Source organism: Pongo abelii, chromosome 16, assembly GCF_028885655.2.
Source record: "Pongo abelii isolate AG06213 chromosome 16, NHGRI_mPonAbe1-v2.0_pri, whole genome shotgun sequence".
NCBI lineage: Eukaryota > Metazoa > Chordata > Mammalia > Primates > Hominidae > Pongo > Pongo abelii.
The window spans coordinates 36,927,930-36,950,404 of NC_072001.2; the positions used below are offsets into that span (position 1 = coordinate 36,927,930).

General features: G+C 40.0%; 1 protein-coding gene across 17 annotated transcripts in view; it reads right to left on the minus strand.

Moving 5' to 3' along the window:
• The window catches only part of KATNBL1 (katanin regulatory subunit B1 like 1), a 68,794-nt gene that overhangs the window by 23,141 nt on the left and 23,178 nt on the right, over positions 1-22,475 (minus strand). For 4 of the 17 annotated variants that reach the window (XM_063716558.1, XM_063716554.1, XM_063716556.1 and 1 more), the window contains exon 2: positions 2,173-2,385. The exons of 6 other annotated variants lie outside the window; for them this stretch is intronic. The gene's annotated coding sequence lies outside the window, so the exon portion shown is untranslated. Of the gene's footprint in view, positions 1-2,172; positions 2,451-14,031; positions 14,211-22,475 lie in introns of all 17 variants that reach the window. 7 more of the 17 variants (XM_063716553.1, XM_063716560.1, XM_063716555.1 and 4 more) reach the window with 3 other exon arrangements.

Below are 22,475 nucleotides of genomic sequence, written 5' to 3' on the forward strand. Positions count from 1 at the left end.
ATACAACAGTAGCACAATGCTATATAAAAAAGGCAGAGGACATCATTTTAATTTACACATTTTTAAAAACCTTAAACATAGAGGAAGCACAAGGCAAGGCATTCCAGGAAATTATCTTTCTGTCCTCATTCTTTTTTTTTTTTTGAGATGGAGTTTTGCTCCATTGCCCAGGCTGGAGTGCAACGGCACAATCTTGGCTCATTGCAACCTCTGCCTCCTGGGTTCAAGCGATTCTCCTGCCTCAGTCTCCCAAGTAGCTGGGATTATAGGCTTGTGCCACCATGCCCGACTAATTTTATATTTTTTTAGTAGAGACGGGGTTTCACCATGTTGGTCAGGCTGATCTCATACTCCTGACCTCAGGTGATGCATCCGCCTCGGCCTCCCTAAGTGCTGGGATTACAGGCATGGGTCACTGTGCCCAGCCTGTCCTCATTCTTTAGTTGGAACCAGTGACAATAATATTGTATGTATTTTTTTTGCCAAAGCAACACATCAGTCTCCCCATTTTCCATGTCACTAGCCATTTATTAAACGCACAGGTTATGAAATAAGGTGTAAAGGTGGTGGTATCTATGACATCCAAATGTACAGAAACCTAAAACTGTGCAACTAAATCACTGGGTCAAATATAACCCTAAGCAATGAGAGGAAACAAAATTGGACTACATACAACTGACTTGTCCTATGCCTAATCCTTAAATTCTTCTTTCGTTTTTGCAGACAGCTCTCCAAAGCTCTCCTCTACCTTTGAAAAAAAAAAAAAATCAATGCCCTCCTATTTTACTAATTATATCTAAAGAGGGTCTAAAGAGGGGGTGGTGATGGAAACAAATGTTATGACTTAATTTATGTAACAGAGGAAATTTGTGATTTTCTCACTTGCACTCTGGTTTCACATTGGAAATTTATTTTAGGTCATGCCCTGAATGTAAGTTCCTCCCTTATTCTTTCTTTAAACATCTACTAAGCATTCACTATAAGCCAGGACCCAGCATTAATGTAGATGATGCTCAGAGATCCTGTTTTAAAGAATCATTTAGGAAACTTTTTGAAAATGGATTTTTGTGGGCCCTAACTTAAGAGACTGTAACTCAGTATAATACTGTCACTCTCTGCACTGGAGCCCAAGGCAATTATATTTTTAAAAAGCTTCACAAGTATTTCTGAGGCATATTCTCAATTCTCCAAAAATATGAATATACACATGAAATTTTACAAATAATTTCAGCGTTTTCTAAGATTTCTTACAGCTAATTCATGGACGACCCTTCCACCTGTATCCCAGGTTAAGAAACCTCTAGAGTGAGATTTTTTGAAAAGTAAATAAATAAATGCAATAATACAATAAGTACCCTGACAGGGACACTCAGACAAATCAGCACACTGACAAAATAGCATGTGCAGAACTGAAAGGCATGAAGCAACACGGTTTGTTTGGCAATCTCTTAAGTAGACACTTGTGGCTGGAGCTTACGCTGGGGGCGACTTAAATGAGGCTAGAGATAGAAGTTAGATCACAAAGGGTCTTGTCCACAATGCTACAATGTGAGATTTTTTTTTTTTTTCAAAAAAGGGGACTTTTAGTTTAAAAGACAATGGATTGAACACATGCAATTACCTCTACCCTTCCTTGAAAACTGATTAAATGACAATAAAAGGTTTGTAAAGACATAAAACCCATGAGGACAAAGACAGGAAAAGTTCAGGTGATGGCAATAACATTTTGGAAACTGCAAAGCTAAAGGTGGTAACTTGATCAGGTGTGGTGGCTCACGCCTGTAATCCCAGCAAGTTCGGAGGCCGAGGCAGGTGGATCACCTGAGGTCAGGAGTTCAAGACTAGCCTGTCAAACATGATGAAACCCTGTCTCTACAAAAATACAAACATTAGCAGGGCATGGTGGTAGGAACTGTAATCCCAGCTACCTGGGAGGTGAGGCAAGAGAATTGCTTGAACCCGGGAGGCTGAGGTTGCAGTGAGCCAAGATCATGCCACTGCACTCCAGCCTGGGTGACAGAGCAAGACTCTGTCTCAAAAAAATAATAATTAGTAATAAATAAATAAATAAAAGTAGTAACTGACTCAGCAGATGTGAGAAATCCAGATCCTAAATTGGCAATGAGGAAAGCGAAATGCAGAATCCCCCAAACATTCAGAAACTGGCAATACCAAGAACATCAAGAAGTAGAGATGGCGAGTCCGTTCCAAGATGGCCATTATAACAGGAACAGTTCCGGTCTGCAGCTCCCAGGGTGATCGACGCAGAAGACGGGTGATTTCTGCATTTCCAACTGAGGTACCTGGTTCATCTCACTGGGACTGGTTGGACAGTGGGTGCAGCCCACAGAGGGCGAGCTGAAGCAGGGCAGGGCGTCACCTCACCTGGGAAGTGCGAGGGATCAGGAGATTCCCCTTTCCTAGCCAAGGGAAGCCGTGACAGACTGTACCTGGAAAAACGGGACACTCTAGCCCAAATACTGCACTTTTCCAACGGTCTTAGCAAATGGCAGACCAGGAGATTCTATCCCGCGCCTGGCTTGGCAGGTCCCACGTCCACAGAGCCTTTCTAACTGCCAGCGCAGCAGTCTGAGATAGACCTGCGATAGTATGAGATAGCCTGGCGGGGGGAGGGGCGTCCGCCACTGCTGAGGCTTGAGTAGGTAAACAAAGCGGCCGGCGGAAGCTCGAACTGCAGCTGCAAGGCTTGCTGCCTCTATACACTCCACCTCTGGGGTCAGGGCATAGCTGAACAAAAGGCAGCAGAAACTTCTGCAGACTTAAACTTCCCGGTCTGATAGCTCTGAAGAGAGCAGTTGTTCTCCCAGCACAACGTTTGAGCTCTGAGAACGGACAGACTGCCTCCTCAAGTGGGTTCCTGACCCCTGTGTAGCTTAACTGGGAGACATCTCCTAGTAGAGGCTGACTGACACCTCATACAGGTGGGTTCCCCTCTGGAACGAAGCTTCCAGAGGAAGGATCAGGCAGCAATATTTGCTGTTCTGCAGCCTCTGCTGGTGATACCCAGGCAAACAGGGTGTGGAGTGGACCTCCAGCAAACTCCAACAGACCTGCAGCTGAGGGGCCCGTCTATCAGAAGGAAAACTAACAAACAGAAAGGAATAGCATCAACATCAACAAAAAGGACATCCGCACCAAAACCCCATCCATAAGTCACCAACATCAAACATCAAAGGTAGACAAAACCACAAAGATGGGGAGAAACCAGAGCAGAAAGGCTGAAAATTCAAAAAATCAGAACTCCTCTTCTCCACCAAAGGAACACAACTCCTCATCAGCAAGGGAACAAAACTGGATGGAGAATGAGTTTGACAGGCTAACAGAATTAGGCTTCAGAAGATCGGTAATAACAAACTTCTCCAACCTAAAGGAGCATGTTCTCACCTGTTGCAAGGAAGCTAAAAACCTTGAAAAAAGGTTAGACAAATGGTTAACTAGAATAACCAGTGTAGAGAAGAGCTTAAATGACATGATGGAGCTGAAAATCACAGTACGAGAACTTCATAAAGCATACACAAGCTTTAATAGCCAATTTGATCAAGTGGAAGAAAGGATATAAGTGATTGAAGATCAAATTAACGAAATAAAGCAAGAAGACAAGATTAGAGAAAAAAGAGTGAAAAGAAACGAACATAGCCTCCAAGAAACATGGGACTATGTGAAAAGACCAAATCTATGTTTGATTGGTGTACCTGAAAGTGACGGGGAGAATGAAACCAAGTTAGAAAACACTCTTCAGGGTATTATTCAGTAGAACTTCCCCAACCTAACAAGGCAGGCCAACATTCAAATTCAGGAAATACAGAGACCACAAAGATACTCCTCAAGAAGAGCAACCCCAAGACACTTAATTGTCAGATTCACCAAGGTTGAAATGAAGGAAAAAATGTTAAGGGCAGCCAGAGAGAAAGGTCAGGTTACCCACAAAGGGAAGCCCATGAGACTAACAGCGCATCTCTCGGCAGAAACCCTACAAGCCAGAAGAGAGTGGGGGCCAATATTCAACATTCTGAAAGAAAAGAATTTTCAACCCAGAATTTCATATCCAGCCAAACTAAGCTTCATAAGTGAAGGAGAAATAAAATCCTTTACAGACAAGCAAATACCAAGATATTTTGTCACCACCAAGCCTGCCTTACAAGAGCTCCTGAAGGAAGCACTAAACATGGATACGAACAACCGGTACCAGCCACTGCAAATATATGCCAAATTGTAAAGACCATCGATGCTATGAAGAAACTGCATCAATTAACAGGTGAAATAACCAGCTAGCATCACACTGACAGGATCGAATTCATACATAACAGTATTAACTTTAAATGTAAATGGGCTAAATGCCCCAATTAAAAGATACAGACTGGCAAACTGGATAAAGAGTCAAGACCTATCGGCATGCTGTATTCAGGAGACCCATCTCATGTGCAAAGACACCCATAGACTCAAAATAAAGGGATGGAGGAAGATCTTCCAAGTAAACGGAAAGCAAAAAGAAAGCAGGGTTTGCAATCCTGGTCTCTTATAAACAGACTTTAAACCAACAAAGATCAAAAGAGACAAAGAAGGCCATTATATAATGGTAAAGGAATCAATTCAACAAAGAAGAGCTAACTATCTTAAATATATATGCACCCAATATAGGAGCACCCAGATTCATAAAGCAAGTCCTTAGAGACCTACAAACAGACTTAGACTCCCACACAATAACAATGGGAGACTTCAACACTCCACTGTCAATATTAGACAGATCAGTGAGACAGAAGGTTAACAAGGATATCCAGGATTTGAACTCAGCTCTGCACCAAGCTGACCTAACAGACATCTACAGAACTCTTCACCCCAAATCAACAGAATATACATTCTTCTCAGCACCACATCGCACATATTCCAAAATTGACCACATAGTTGGAAGTAAAGCACTCCTCAGGAAACGTAAAAGAACAGAAATCACAGCAAACTGCCTCTCAGACCACAGTGCAATCAAATTAGAACTCAGGATTAAGAAACTCACTCAAAACCATACAACTACATGGAAACTGAACAACCTGCTCCTGAATGACTACTGGGTAAATAATGAAAGAAGGCAGAAATAAAGATGTTCTTTGAAACCAGTGAGAACAAAGACACAACGTACCAGAATCTCTGAGACACATTTAAAGCACTGTGTAGAGGGAAATTTATAGCATTAAATGCCCTCAAGAGAAAGCAGGAAAGATCTACAATTGACACCCTAAAATCACAATCAAAAGAACTGGAGAAGCAAGAGCAAACAAATTCAAAAGCTAGCAGAAGGCAAGAAATAACTAAGATCAGAGCAGAACTGAAGGAGAGACACAAAAAACCCTTCAAAAAAATCAATGAATCCAGGAGCTGGTTTTTTGAAAAGATCAAAAAAATTGATAGACTGCTAGCAAGACTAATAAAGAAGAAAAGAGAGAAAAATCAAATAGATGCAATAAAAAATGATAAAGGGGATATCACCACTGATGCCCCAGAAATACAAACTGCCATCAGAGAATACCATAAACACCTCTATGTAAATAAACTAGAAAATCTAGAAGAAATAGATAAATTCCTGGATACGTACACCCTCCCAAGACTAAACCAGGAAGAAGTTGAATTGCTGAATAGACCAATAACAGGCTCTGAAATTGAGGCAATAAGTAATAGCCTACCAACCAAAAAAAGTCCAGGACCAAACGGATTCACAGCCGAATTCTACCAGAAGTACAAAGAGGAGCTGGTACCATTCCTTCTGAAACTATTCCATCAATAGAAAAAGAGGGAATCCTCCCTAACTCATTTTATGAGGCCAGCATCACCCTGATACCAAAGCCTGGCACAGACACAACAAAAAAAGATAATTTTAGACCAATATCCCTGATGAACACTGATGCGAAAATCCTCAATAAAATACTGGCAAACCGAATCCAGCAGCACATCAAAAGCTTATCCACCACAATCAAGTCAGCTTCATCCCTGGGATGCAAGGCTGGTTCAACAGATGCAAATCAATAAACATAATCCATCGCATAAACAGAACCAACGACAAAAACCACATGATTATCTCAATAGATGCAGAAAAGGCCTTTGACAAAAATTCAACAGCCCTTCATGCTAAAAACTCTCAATAAACTAGGTATTGATGAATCATATCTCAAAATAATAAGAGCTATTTATGACAATCCCACAGCCAATCTCATACCGCATGGGCAAAAACTGGAAGCATTCCCTTTGAAAACTGGCACAAGACAGGGATGCCCTCTCTCACCACTCCTATTCAACACAGTGTTGGAAGTTCTGGCCAGGGCAATCAGGCAAGAGAAAGAAATAAAGGGTATTCAATTAGGAAAAGAGGAAGTCAAATTGTCTCTGTTTGCAGATGACATGATTGTGTATTTAGAAAACCCCACTGTCTCAGCCCAAAATCTCCTTAAGCTGATAAGCAACTTCAGCAAAGTCTCAGGATACAAAATCAATATGCAAAAATCACAAGCATTCCTATATACCAATAACAGACAAACAGAGCCAAATCATGAGTGAACTCCCATTCACAACTGCTACAAAGAGAATAAAATACCTAGGAATCCAGCTTACAAGGGATGTGAAGGACCTCTTCAAGGAGAATACAAACCACTTCTCAACGAAATAAAAGAGGACACAAACAAGTGGAAGAACATTCCATGCTCATGGATAGGAAGAATCAATATCGTGAAAATGGCCATACTGCCCAAGGTAATTTATAGATTCAATGTCATCCCCATCAAGCTACCAATGATTTTCTTCAAAGAATTGGAAAAAACTACTTTAAAATTCATATGGAACCAAAAAAAGCCTGCATAGCCAAAACAATCCTAAGCAAAAAGAACAAAGCTGGAAGCATCACGCTACCTGACTTCAAACTATATTACAAGGCTACAGTAACGAAAACAGCATGGTACTGGTACCAAAACAGAGATATAGACCAATGGAACAGAACAGAGACCTCAGAAACAACACCACACATCTACAACCATCTGATCTTTGACAAACCTGACAACAAGCAATGGGCAAAGGATTCCCTATTTAATAAATGGTGCTGGGAAAACTGGCTAGCCATATGTAGAAAGCTGAAACTGGATCCCTTCCTTACACCTTATACAAAAATTAATTCAAGATGGATTAAAGACTTAAATGTTAGATGCAAAATAATAAAAACCCTAGAAGAAAACCTAGGCAATATCATTCAGGACACAGGCATGGGCAAGGACTTCATGACTAAAACACCAAAAGCAATGGCAACAAAAGCCAAAATAGACAAATGGGATCTAATTAAACTAAAGAGCTTCTGCACAGCAAAAGAAACTACCATCAGGGTGAACAGGCAGCCTACAGAATGGGAGAAAATTTTTGCTATCTACCCATCTGACAAAGGGCTAATATCCAAAATCTACAAAGAGCTTAAAGAAATTGTCAAGAAAAAAACAAACAACCCAATCAAAACGTTGGCAAAGGATATGTACAGACACGTCTCAAAAGAAGACACTTATGCAGCCAACAGACACATGAAAAAATGCTCATCATCACTGGTCATCAGAGAAATGCAAATCAAAACCACAATGAGATACCATCTCATGCCAGTTAGAATGGCGATCATTAAAAAGTCAGGCAACAACAGATGCTGGAGAGGATGTGGAAAAACAAGAACACTTTTACATTGTTGGTGGGAGTGTAAATTGGATCAACCATTGTGGAAGACAGTGCGGTGATTCCTCAAGGATCTAGAACTAGAAATAACATTTGGCCCAGTGATCCCATTACTGGGTATATACCCAAAGGATTATAAATCATGCTACTATAAAGACACATGAACATGTATGTTTATTGCAGCACTATTCACAATAGCAAAGACTTGGAACCAACGCAAATGTTCATCAATGATAAACTGGATTAAGAAAATGTGGCACATATATATCATGGAATTCTATGCAGCCATAAAAAAGGATGAGTTCATGTCCTTTACAGAGATATGAAGGAAGCTGGAAATGATCATTATCAGCAAACTATCACAAGGGCAGAAAACCAAACACCATATGTTCTCACTCACAGGTGGGAACTGAACAATAAGAACACTTGGACACAGGGCGGGGAACATCACACACCAGGGCCTGTCATGGGGTGGGGGGTTGGGGAGGGATAGCATTAGGAGAAATACCTAATGTAAATGACAAGTTGACAGGTGCAACAAACCAACATGGCACATGTATACCTAGGTAACAAACCTGCACATTGTGCACATGTAGCCTGGCACTTAAAGTATAATAATAAAAAATAAATAAATAAATAAAAGAAGTGGAGATAAAGGTAACCCTAAGAACAAGTAGATAGATTGAATATCCATTTAAGACACAGTTGGCTCACTAGATCCTCTTTCTCATTCCAGTAAAAAAACGAATTTTATTCTCTAGAAAACATAAAACAGAGTCCTTGGGAGGAACATATTCTTTTTTTTTTTTGAGATGGAGTCTCACTCTATTGCCCAGGCTGAAGTCCAGTGGCGCGATCTCAGCTCACTGCAACCTCTGCCTCCCAGGCTCAAGCGATTCTCCTGCCTCAGCCTCCTCAGTACCTGGGATTATGGGCTCCCGTCACCATGCCTGGCTAATTTCTGTATTTTTAGTAGAGATGGGGTTTCACCATATTGGCCAGGCTGGTCTCAAACTCCTGACCTCACATGATCCACCCACCTTGGCCTATCCAAGTGTTGGGATTACAGGTGTGAGCCACCGCACCCAGCCTAGGAACATATTCTAAAAGGGGATGATCAAGTGAAAGTTTACATACTAAATGTTGAGACCGCTAACCTTCTTTCTATTTGCAAGGCTTGCAACCAGGCTTATACACTCCAGGGAAGAGTGCAGAGGATACTTTCTTAGGAATTCTGACTAATCTTATAACACACACACACACACACACACGCACACACACACGCTTCTCTCTAAAATACTAACATCAATGGTGGTCTGTTTCCAAAGAACTGTATGTCAACTAAGGTGGTAGTTACCTAATTATCAAAACTAATAGAGCTATACACTAAAAAGGGTGAATTTTTATTGTATGTAAATTGTACTTTGATAAACCTAACTTCTAAAAAATATTTGAAAGAATTGCATCTATAAAACAAAAATGAGACAAAAAACTCAACAAAAATACTCTTAAAAATTAAAAATAGGACATAATAAAGATAGTAAAAAACTCAACAGAAGTTGGAAGAGAAACCTGAAGCTATCTCCCAGAACATAGGAAGAAAAAAAAAATCAGAAGACTGGTTTAGAGGGACCAACATCCAAATAAAGAGAATTTTAGAAAGAGTACAAGAGAGTAAAAGAGAAATCAAACAAAGAGATAATTTAAGAAAACTGTACAAAGTTGAAGGACATAAATTTCTAGATGGAAAGTGTATCATAATGGATGAAAACACACCTACAAGGTACATCATTGCTAAATTTCAGAGTAGTAGGGAAGCTAGAGAAGGTGAAAATACACAAACAAATAAAAAATAAATCCTAAAATCCAAACTTGGTCATGTAAAAATGACAGATACAGAGTAAAGCCTTCAAAATTCTCAGGCAACCTAAAATTTTATATCCAGCCAAATTATCAAGTGTGAGGGTAAGAGAAACGTATGTTCAGATACACAGAGTTCCCAAAAATGTCTTCACAGTAAGCAATAAGAGAAGGATAAACCAAAAAAAAGAAAGATAAGAAATGGAAATCCAATAGGATATATGGAAGGTATTTCCCAGGATGATTATGAAAGAAGGTCCCAAGATGAAGGCTGTGCGCCAGAAGTAGAGGAAAACTGGTATACATCAGAGCACATAAGGAAAGAAGTATCCACAAAAATGAAATTAATTTATAATAAATACCTGGTGTTCATTAGAGAGGAGATGGAGACAATTGGGGAACAGTTAGAAGGAATGGCACATTTTTCAAGTGCTATAAGAAAAGAAATGTCAACCCAGAATCCTATGTTCAGTAAAAATATCCTTCAGGAATGAAAAGAAAACTGACAATCTCACATGAAAGAAAATTAAGAGAATTTGTTACCAGCAGACTAAAAGAATGACTACAGGAAGTTCTCTTTAGCCAAACAAAACAAATGAACAAACAAACAAATGATGAAAGAAGGAATCTAGGAACACCAGGGAGACAGAAAATGGTGAGCAAAAAAAAGGAAAATGCAATAGACTTTCATTCTTGAGTTTTCCAAATTATGTTTAATTGTTGAAGTAAAAATTATAACACTATCTGATGTTGTTCAAAATACAGGTAAAGAAAGTAATTAAGACTTTTATAGGATAAGTGGTGGAGGTTAAAGGGACATAAAAAGAGGTAAGATTTCTACATTTCACTCAAACTGGTAAAATGACCACATAAGTAGACTGTGATATGTATGTATAATGTAATAACTAGAGCTATCACTGAAAAAGCTGTATCAAGAATTATACTCAAAAACACTATAGGGAAATCAAAATGGAATGAGAAATGTGTTTACGTAACCTGGAGAAAGGCAAACAAAATAAAATAACAAACCAACAAATAAAACCAGGGAAACCAAAGAACAGAGAGAACAGAAAACAAAAAATAAAATGATAGACTTAGGCTCTGACATACTGATAACTGTATTATATGTAAATAGTCTAAAAGTCATTTAGTTAATTAAAAGCCAGAGATTGACGGAGTAAATTCAGAAACATGACCTAATTATATGTTGTCCACAAGAAACTCACTTCAAAAATAATGATGTAGGCATGCAGAAAGTAAAAGGAAGGAGGGAAAAAAGTATCATGCAAATACTAACTTTTTTTTTTTCCTAATTCGCTTTGTCGCCCAGGCTGGAGTGCAGTGGTGAGATCTCGGCTTACTGCAACCTCCGCCTCCCGCATTCAAGAGATTCTCCTGCCTCGATGGGACTACAGGTGCCAGCCATCACACCCAGCTAATTTTTCTATTTTTAGCCGAGATGGGGTTTCGCCACGTTAGCTAGGCTGGTCTTGAACTCCTGACCCCAAGTGATCCACCCACCTTGGCCTCCCAAAGTACCAGGTGGCCACAAATATTAACTTTTAAAAAGCATGCCAGGGTGGTGGCTCATGCCTGTAATCCCAGCACCGTGGTAGGCTGACAAGGCAGGAGGATTGCCTGAGTGCAGGAGTTCAAGACCAGCCAGGGCAACATACTAAGATTCCATTACAATAAAAATAATATAATACAAATATAAAATAAGCAACACACACACACACACACACACACACACACACACACACACACACACACACACACACACACTCTATATGTACATACAAGCTGAGTATCCCTTACCTGAAATCCTGAAATGCTTGGAACCAGAAGGGTTTTGGATCTTCTATTTTTTCAGATTTTGAAATATGTCCATTATATACTTACTGGTTACACGCCCCAAATACCAAATCCCAAATGCTTCAATAAGCATTCCCTTTGAGTGCTCAAAAAATTTCAGTGCTCAAAAAGCCTTGGATTTTGGACCATTTCAGATTTGGATTTTTAGATTTGGAATACTCAACCTGTATGTGTTTTTAAAGAATCTATAAAATTATTTTTTTCTCTAGATGATAATGTACATAGTCTGCACCCTTTCATATGGGAGACATGTTTACTTCTTCATAGGCTAAAATAATTTTCTAAAATTTTTTAAGAATGAAGGACTTGACACCATTAGTCATTATAAAATGCAAGTCAAAACTACTTGCAAACCTGTTGCACAAGCAATGAGATAATACTTCGTAACCATTAGACTGGCTATACTAAAAAAGACAGACAATAACGATGTTGAGAAAGATGTGGAAGAACTGGATCCCTCACGCATTACTATGGGAATGTAAAAATACATTCAAACTTTGGAAAATGTATTTTCCAAATATTACTCGAACCCGGGAGGCGGAGGTTGCAGTGAGCCCAGATCACGCCATTGCATTCTAGCCTGGGTGAGAAAATGGCAGTTTCTTAAAATATTAAATACAGATTTATCATATGATCCAGCAACTCTACTCCTACATAAAAATGCAAAAGAAACAAAAACATATGTCCCAACAAAGATATGTATGCAAATGTTATAACAACATTATTCACAATAGCCAAAAAGCAAAAAACAACCCAAATGTCCATCAACTGCTGAATGAATAAACGAAATGTGGTGTATCTGTATGGAATATTATTCAGCAACAAAAAGGAATGAAGTGGCCAGGCGTGGTGGCTCACGCCTGTAATACCAACACTTTGGGAGGCCAAGGTGGGCAGGTCACCTGAGGTCAGGAGTTCAAAACCAGCCTGGCCAACATGGTGAAACTCAGTCTCAACTAAAAATAGAAAAAAATAAGCTGGACGTGGTGGCAGGCGCCTGTAATCCTAGCTACTTGGGAGGCTGAGGCAGCATAATTACTTGAACCCAGGAGGCGGAGTTTGCAGTGAGCCCAGATCACGCCATTGCACTCCAGCCTGGGTGAGAAGAGTGAAACTTCGTCTCAAAAAAAAAAACAAAAAACAAAAAAAGTAGTACCAATACATATACAACATGTTTGAATACTGTGTTAAGTGAAAGAAGCCAAACATGAAAGACCACATATTACATGATTCAATTTAAATGAAAATGTCTATAAAAATAAAATTTATAGAGAGAGAAAGTAGATTCGTGGTTGTCTTAGGCTAGGATGGGAATGGGAATAACTGCATATATAGGCACAAGGTTTCTTTTTGGGATGATGGAAATGTTCTAAAATTATACTGGGGTTGACAACTGCACAATTCTGTGTACACTTACAATATACTTACAATCAGTAAACTGTACATTTTGGTATATACATTTAAGACAGGTGAATTTTATGTTATATAAATTATACTTCAATAAAGCTTTAAAAGGAGTGAAGGAAATCATAATTGTAATGGTAAAGTCTCATTGCAAAGGATTTATACACTACAAATTCCATTTTGTTTCATGTCTCATATATTTGACAGCACCTTTGTTGGGCAACAATACAGGATTATCCCTTTTCCACCAAGAGCATTTGACAATGTAACTAAAACTAGTTTAAAGCAAGTCAGGACTCTATGTGCTTTTGAAGTGCTATTTGATAATACACAAAAAAGTGAAGAATCTGAAATGGTATTAAGGGTTGAAGACGGTGATTATAGAAACTGGCAATGATAGCCTTTTAATGAAAAAAAAAAGGAACAAAAGAAATAAGGTCTTAAGAGAATAAAAGATTGAGAAGGGGCCAATACACTAACTGTATATAACTATCCTGAACATTGGATATAGTGCATATTTTCTTAAAGACAATACAGTGTTTGCTAATACCCTTAGGGTATTCTCCTGAGAAGGAAGAAAAACAGAAGCATATAGAAGGAACTGGAGGGATAAATTCTCTTTCCATAGTAGCTATCACCTACTAGAAAAATGAAAAGGGATCTTTCTATGTAATCTACTACAATGGCTGCCAAATCAAAGGATTAAACAGCTCTAGGCCAGGAACGGTGGCTCACACATGTAATCCCAGCACTTTGGGTGGCCGAGGCGGGTGGATCATTTGAGGTCAGGAGTTGGAAACCAGCCTGACCAACATGGTGAAATCCCCTTTCTACTAAAAATATAAAATTAGCTGAGCATGGTGGTGCACGCCTGTAATCCCAGCTACTTGGGAGGCTGAGGCAGGAGAATCACTTGAGCCCAGGAGGCAGAGGTTGCAGCGAGCCACTGTACTCCAGCCTGGGTGACAAGAGCGAAACTCTGTTTAAAAAAAAAAAAAAAAAAAAAAAAAAAAGATTAAACAGCTCGAAGTGTTCACATACTCCACATCTACTTAAAATAATGAGAAAAATTCATCATATAGGAATGGAACATGTCTAGACTTTTGTTTGTAACACCTTAAGTTACAGCTGAAGATCAAGTTAAGCTTTCTTTTTCCATTAATATACTACAATATATTTATCACTTACACTGTATTTAACTCTGTAATTTCACGAGGCAATTTCATTCCTCCTCTTGAAAATCAAAGCATAGTTGTGTACAAAGAAACTTTCTCCTCCAGTTACTACTACACAGTCATTCCCACTATGGCCAAGGGTATGTGTAGTTATCTCTCAAGAATCTTGAAGCTGAAAACAGTTTATAACCACTATAATACAATACGTAAATAAGAAGTAAAAGGGTTTTAGAATGTAAAAGCTTTAGCCTATTTTTTTTTAACCCAGAGATGTCAAGTAACTAACCCAAAGACAGTTAATAGCAGATCACAGGACGTAGAATCCATGCCATTCAACCACATTTCTATTTTCGTTAATTGAATTCAATTTGTTCTCAACTAGAATAAACATTTTCAATCTGAAAAACCAACTTTAAACAGCATATTGAAGCCAAATAAGATGACAGTACTAATTTTTCTGAGGAGATAACAACAGGTGGACAGGTGAACATAAGCTATAAGCTATCTACCATCCTTCCTTCATCTAACATGGGTAACCTTTTCCGCTCTTTTCTAAGGCCCACCAGGAGATTCATGGGGCCTTATCAGAAGTTTTCCCATGAGGCGACTACCATATAAAAAATGAAAGGGAAGGGTGAATATGAACTTTTTTCTTCAAGAATTTCAGTGGGCCAGGCGTGGTGGCTCACACCTGTAATCTCAGCACTTTGGGAGGCCAAGGAGGGCGGATCACGAGGTCAGGAGATCGAGACGATCCTGGCTAACATGGTGAAACCCTATCTCTACTAAAAATACAAAAATTAGCTGGGCGTGGTGGTGGGCGCTTGTAGTCCCAGCTACTTGGGAGGCTAAGGCAGGACAATGGCGTGAACCTGGGAGGCGGAGCTTGCAGTGGGCTGAGATCGTGCCACTGCACTCCAGCCTGGGTGACAGAGCAAGACTCTGTCTCAAAAAAAAAAAAAAAAAAAAAGGATTTCACTGAAGGAGAGAAGAAGAGAAGGTAAACATGAGATTTTTCTGGGATAATCTTTAGGGCCTGTACGTACTGATTCCTTCCTCCTTTCCTCCTAAATTCAGTTGCCAGACTCTCAATATATGCAGTATTTCAATAACCGCAGTATTATCTGTAGTTATGTTTCAAAATGCAATACAGATCAGGTTAAAAAAAGAAGGTGATAAGAATGGATCTAAGAAAGCCAAGGCTGATCTCAATGGGACTGGTGCTTACAATGGAATATTAAAAAGACTATTTTCAAAGGCTGTTTTGTGAAGTGGAACAAAGTCCAAAAATAATGGTTGTCTTAGCTCGTTTTGTGCTACTACAACAGAATAGCTGAGACTGGGTAATTTATAAAGAACAGAGGTTTATTTTGTATAGTTCTAGAGGCTTGGAAGTCCAAGACTGAAGGGCCCATATCCAGCAAGGGCCTTTTTGCTTCCTCATCCCATGGTGGAAAATAGAAGGGTAAGTGGGCAAAACAGAAAGCAAAAGGGCCAAAGTTACTTTTATAAGAAACCCACTTTAACAATAATGAACCTGCTCCTATGATAAAAATATTAATCCATTAATGACAGAGACCTCATGACCTAATCACCTCTTAACGGCCCACCTCTCAACACTGTCGAATAGGGGATTAAGTTTCCAACACGTGAACTCTGGAGCGCACATTGAAACCATAGCAATGGTATTTTTGTTTGTTTGTTTTTTAAGAGATAAAGTCTCATATGTTACCCAGGCTGGCCTCAAACTCCCAGGCTCAAGAGATTCTCCCACTTCAGCCTCCAGAATAGCCAAGACTAGAGGCACACAACATCCCACCTGGCAAGCAACAGTATTTTAAAAAGCAGAATAGAAAACTAAATGCATAGTAAGATCCAGGTTTTTCAAAAGAGATATAGGTAAGATCTATCCAATCAAAAAAGGTCTATCAAAACATTAACAGAAATTATTTATTGCTGGTGGGATTATGGGTGCTCCCCCCCACCATCACTTAACATGTTTTTCTATTTTCTATAACAAACATGAATTATTTTTATAATCTGAAGAAATAAATATTTTAACTTAATGAGATCACTGTCTTATAAAACATGGCTTAATCGTATAACTCCCTTATAGTAAACCAGCAAAAAAGGTGGAAATGCCAATACATGGAGGTAATATTTCATAAGAAGAATCTATTTTAACTTTTCCAAAATTAGGACAGCTTCATCTAATTTTCTCAATTGTTGCTTTCTCACCTCAATTTGGACTTTGCTCCCACAAACCCTTTTTAAAAATCTTTGATTTCTCCCTTTGAACTTACTCCTCCCTTCTGCTTTCAAACATGATCAGATTTCCGTGATCAACTCCTATACTCTTTCTCCGCTTCCCTTTCCTGCCAAATTTCTACAATGAGTGCTTTTTACCTTCCATTTTCTCTTTAACTCTTTGTAATCTTGCTTTTATTTTGCTCTCTCATCTGAAAAAAAAAATGCATCTTGAATTAAACCTATATAGGAGCCTCTATAGCACTGATGATGCTCATCAAAGTCAGCCAAGCCAACTGCAAAGACATTGCTCATTCTTCATCACCATTTAGCTCTTTCATCACTTCATGGCCCTTCCCTGACTCTGTGTCATACGACACAGTTGTCCTGACTCTCCTTGTTCCCTTACCATTTTTCTGGTTCCTTTTCCTCCAGCAGCTCCTCTCTCTACTAAAATTGAAGAAATATGCTTTCATGGCTTCAGTTATTTCTCTCGACCCAGGTCTTCCTTAATTTCTTTGTATTTGGCTCCTGGGTCAGCCACTGCTAGGTCCAAGTCAACACATCTAAATCTCTTCAATGTCAAACCAACTTGCTGCCCTTCCTAGCTGTCACATTTGAAATGACTGGCAAAATTCTCTCAGACTGGAAACATGGGAGTTATTTTGACTCCTTTCTCCTTCCTTCTAACAAATCACCAAGTTTTCTCAAATCTTCCTTCAGGCAGGGCACAGTGGCTCACACCTGTAATCCCAGCACTTTGGGAGGCTGAGGCGGGACGGTCACTTGAGCCCAGGAGTTCGATACCAGCCTAGGCAACATAGTGAGACCCGTCTCCAAAAAAAACCAAACCAAAGCAAAACAAACAAAAAACCTTCCTTCAAAATATTTCACAGATCCATTCAGATCTTCCTTCTTCCACTGTGAGAACTATAGCCCCATAACTTGAAGCCTAAATCACCGTAACAATTATTTGATTTTCCTGCCACCAGTCTTCTCCCGGTCCTTGCAAATCATCCTATACAATTATTACCTATAGTGTTCATGGTAAAATACTACTACAGAATTTCCGAAGTAGTGCTGTAGATTTTAATGGATGCTTTATTGTGTTCATTTGGATATGCTGCATGTTAAACTATTTCCTGGAATTTAAATATATTAAAAAGGCCCTAAGAAGTTGACACAGTTTTACTCCGTGATTCCCAGACGTAGCCATCATCCTATTTTTATTTTAGCAGATACATATAAAATTTGAAAAATGTAGATTTCCAAAAAACATAGTTTTTGGAATTGATTTGCTACACCAAGACTAAACTATTTATCTAAATATCGAAGACATACTCTCGTTTCTCTTTAGATCGTATTAATCTTTCATCTCTTAAATATTGAAGGTCTTCATAATTAGAGACATTACTATTAAAAATTAATAATTAATGTTTTAAATTAGGAGAAAACACAAAACATTCCAGCATATATATATATATATATATATATATATGGATGGGGAGGAGAAAGCGTTTTGCAGGGGAAAGATTCCACTACGATGGTGTTTACAGTATCATTAAAAATAACAGATAGACTTTATCAAAAATTTACCATATGCCAGGTGTAGGCACTGAAGACATATTATCCTCTTTCTATAGGTAAGAAAATAAAGGCATAAAAAGATTAAATAATTTGCCTGAGATTAAACAACGAAAACAAGTAAGAATCTGCACTGGAACCCAGGTGTTCTGTCTCCATTGCCTATATTCTTAATGAATACACTGTAATGCCTCCCAATTAATATGAGAGATTAAGGGCTGAATGTATAAACAGATGATGCAGTTTTTATCACTTTCTAGCTCATGATTTTTGGCAGGTCATTTATTCTATTCTAAATCTGTTTTCTCAAATGCAAAATGAGAATACTGTGAAAATCAAAATGAGATTACACGTAAGTTATTACTGCTATTATCACCAATAATACTTATAAGAAATAAAAACATATATAATTATGGTGTTCTGGAAGGCAAATTTGACAGCACTGTAAAGCAAATGAAATATAATCACATCTCGGTATGCCCTCATTTAGAGTGACCATAGAATTTATCATCCAAACTAGGACACTTTTGAGAGTGAAAGGAGTTACTATTAAAAATTATGCTGGGACAATAGGCATAAATCAGATCAGTCCCAGGAATATTGGGATGTATATTCACCCCACTTGAGGTAAATGTTTACCACGCTAGACTGATTTATTCATGACTTTTTTTCTATACAAATGACTATCAGCAATAAAAATGAATGAACTACTAATAAACATGACAACCTGGGTAAGTCTCAAATGCATTATACTAAGTGAAAGAAGCCAGATTCAAAAGGCTACATATTACACAACTTCATTTTCATGACATTCTATTAAATATGGATAAGAAAAATATCAGTGATTGCCAGAGACAGGGAAGGAAGCTGACTACTAAAGGATAAGAGGAAACTTTTTGAGGGGAGGGACATGTTCTGTATTTTGATTGTGATGGTAATTACACAACTGCCAAAACTCATGGAAAGGATACCTCAATAATCTGACTTAAAAATAAATTGGGGCACAGAGCACATGCTATCCATGGCTTTTCACTAGACTCCTTGGATACTTGGCATTTGCTTGACAGAGCTGAGAAATATGGCGCCCCTTGGCCCACATCCATTCTTTTGTCTCCAGGAAACTGGTTACTCTTCAATCCTGGAGGTGCCAGAAACATTCCTCAAAGTATCTGGAATTTTCGTTTTGACTGACGACTACCAAGGCCAGCTCTACCGGTTTTGTTTGCTCCTCTCAGCTGTGTGGGCTGGGTCTGACCCTGCAGACTGGGGATGCCCTCTGTACCCTTTGTATGCAATGATGTGGGGTAAGTGCTGTCAGGCCAATGGGAGTTAAAACTTAATTTGCAAAGGCCTCCAGGCTCCTCCTGCCCCTCCCAGCTCTCTGGAAAGCTTTCTACTTACCATGCAGGTAGGTATCACAACTTACAATCTGGGTAAAAAATTAAAGACTCATCCAAATTTTTAAAGGCTGGTGCAGCTAAAAAGATTAGGTCAAACAGATCCATGTTCAAATTCCCAGCTTTCCCACTTAACTAGCTCTATAACCTTGGAAACAGCTCAGTCTCACTTTTTTAAATCTATTAAAGTAAAGACATTTATGTATTTACCTTGCCTCACACCAAAAGAAAGAAAAACCTGCAGACAATAAAATATGATTTTTTTTAATAGAGGAGGAAACCAGAATAAAGAGAAAGGGGAATAAATAAGTTAATTACCAAATTCTTAAAACCTGAGAGAATATTTTGATGTTCAAGTGATTTCAAAGTGGTAGGCAAAATTTGGCAGAGTACTAACATTAGAATGCCATGCAGAGATCAAGTGATTCCATTTATGAGAAGAGGGCAAAAACGTAAGAAACTACCACATTAAATCTTTTACAGGAAGCAGAGGGAAAAAGGTAGAAACTCCTAAACTCGGCTAGGTGCGGTGGCTCATGCCTTAATTCCAACACTCTGGGAGGCCGAGGCGGGTGGATTAGCTGAGGTCAGGAGTTCAAGACTAGCCTGGCCAACATGGTGAAACCCCATCTCTACTAAAAACACAAAAAATTGCTGGGCGCAGTGGCTCACGCCTGTAATCCCAGCACTTTGGGAGGCCAAGGCGGGTGGATCAGGAGGTCAGGAGATCGAGACCATCCTGGCTAACCCGGTGAAACCCCGTCTCTACTGAAAAAACACAAAAGAATTAGCCGGGCATGGTGGCAGGCGCCTGTAGTCCCAGCTACTCGGGAGGCTGAGGCAGGAGAATGGCGTGAACCCGGGAGGCTGAGCTTGCAGTGAGCCGAGATCGCGCCACTGCAGTCCAGCCTGGACGACACAGCGCGAGACTCCGTCTCAAAAAAAATAAAAAAATAAAAAAATTAGCTGGGCGAGGTGGTGCGCACCTGTAGTCCCAGCCACTCAGGAAACTCAGACAGCAGAATCACTTGAACCTGGGAGGCCAACGCTACAGTGAGCTAAGATCGCCACAGTGAACCGAGATTGCGCCACTGCACTCCAGCCTGGGCAACAGAGTGAGAGTCCATCTCATAAAAAAAAAAAAAAACAACTCCTAAACTCATTGTAAGTATCCTTAAACATAGCTTTTGGTATTAATACTTCCTGTCTCTCCTAATGTTTCTTTTTTTTTTTTTTTTTTTGAGACAGAGTCTTGCTCTGTCAACCAGGCTGGAGTGCAGTGGCGATCTCGGCTCACTGCAAGCTCCGCCTCCCGGGTTCACGCCATTCTCCTGCCTCAGCCTCCCGAGTAGCTGGGACTACAGGCGCCGGCCACCATGCCCGGCTAATTTTTTGTATTTTTAGTAGAGATGGGGTTTCACCTTATTAGCCAGGATGGTCTCGATCTCCTGACCTCGTGATCCGTCCACCTCGGCCTCCCAAAGTGCTGGGATTACATGCGTGAGCCACCGCGACCGGCCATGTTTCATTTTTATTAAAACAAAATGTTTCTTCTCTCTGAAACTTCTCCTTCCTTCCTTTCTACTTCATCATAGCCTCTCTTGATGACTTGAGTTCAAATCTTCCTCTTTGAAACACTTCTTTGAGACAAGGTCTCGCTCTGTGCCTAGGCTGGAGTGCCATGGTATGATCACAGCTCACTGTAGCCTTGACTTCCCAAGCTCAAGTGATCCTGCCACCTCACCCTCCCAAGTAGCTGGGACTACAGGTGCCTGCCACCATGCCCAGCTAATTTTTGTATTTTTTGTAGAGACGGGATTTCACCATGTTGCCCAGGCTGGTCTCAAACTCCTGGGCTCAAGAGATCTGCCTGCCTTGGCCTCCCAAAGTGCTGGGATTACAGGCATGTGCCACTGTGCCGTCCTCTGAAGGACTCTAGATCCTTGTCTTCGTTGATTTCTTCCTTCACTATCTCTTTTTGTACTTAGTGATACTGCACAGTTTAAGACTTAACAATCTACAAATAATTGAAGGCCTAAAGGTAAGATATGACTGGGCACTAACTAATCCAGGTGTGTCTCCTCTTGCCAAATAGACTGCAAAACTTCTCTTGGGCAGCAACTGCATTTCATGTATTTATATATGCAATGTAAATTGTAAATCAATGATTATTAGTTAATATAAATGTATACCTATAGATATATAACCTCCAGTGAACAATGAATATCATCACACTCAAAATACTGTTACCAGAACAGCAGGGGTTTGGTCTAGGTCCTGATGCTTGGCACACAGAAAGCCAATCACTGAGACAATGCAGGGAAGAAGGCTTTAATCAGGCACTGCAGCTCAGGAAATGGAAGATCGGCCTAAAATCCATCTCCCTGACCAACTAAAATCAGGGGTTTATATAGCAGGGAAGAAATGTAACTACATGCAGGAAAACAGGAATTAGGGAGGGGTAAGAAAGAAGAATTGGTCAACAGGAAGCAGGTGGCCACTTGGGCAATCATGACAGATAAGGGGTCTGGTGTCTCATTGTCCAGATGCTATGATCTGGTGAGTTTTAGTTCCATGATACTGTCTGAGAGGCCTGCTGGTTGGTTTCCTGAGAAAGGAATTCATGTAAGACAAGAGTTACTTTCTCAAAGTTTTAAGACCGGGAGGGTCAATTTCTATGTTTATTCAAAGAAACCATAAACATCACTTCTATGGGACAATTGGGCCATTTCAGTACCCTCCTTTCTATTTATTAGTCCCTCAATCATGGGGAGTCTGGTCATTGATCTTCCTGGCTGCTTCATGCTGAGGAGGGGCATTGTGGGCAACTAGATACCATGAGTGACCACACTGATGACAGTGGCTGCCGCCATCATGCCAGTTGCAGCAGGGAAGACCAGTTGGGGCTGCACATTCCACGGAGCCAGTGGGAGCCCCGCCCCTTCTGAGTTGGGACAGGAGGTCCCCATGCCGCTGCAGTTGTAGACCCAGGTCTCCTGCTTTACTGAGCAAGCAGAAGCCCTGCCCAGGTGGGCTACAGCCGCCCAAACTGCAGCTGCGGATCCCAGCCTCCCTGTGCTCTTTGGGGAGCCAGGGACAGGCAGGATCTGCCTTCCGGGGTGCAGCTGCAGCCACCGCACCCATGGCTGCAGACCTGGGCCTCCTTCTCCAGGAAGCAGGCAGGAGGTGGGGACAGGCGGAAGCCCTGCCTCTTCCAAACTGGAGGGGT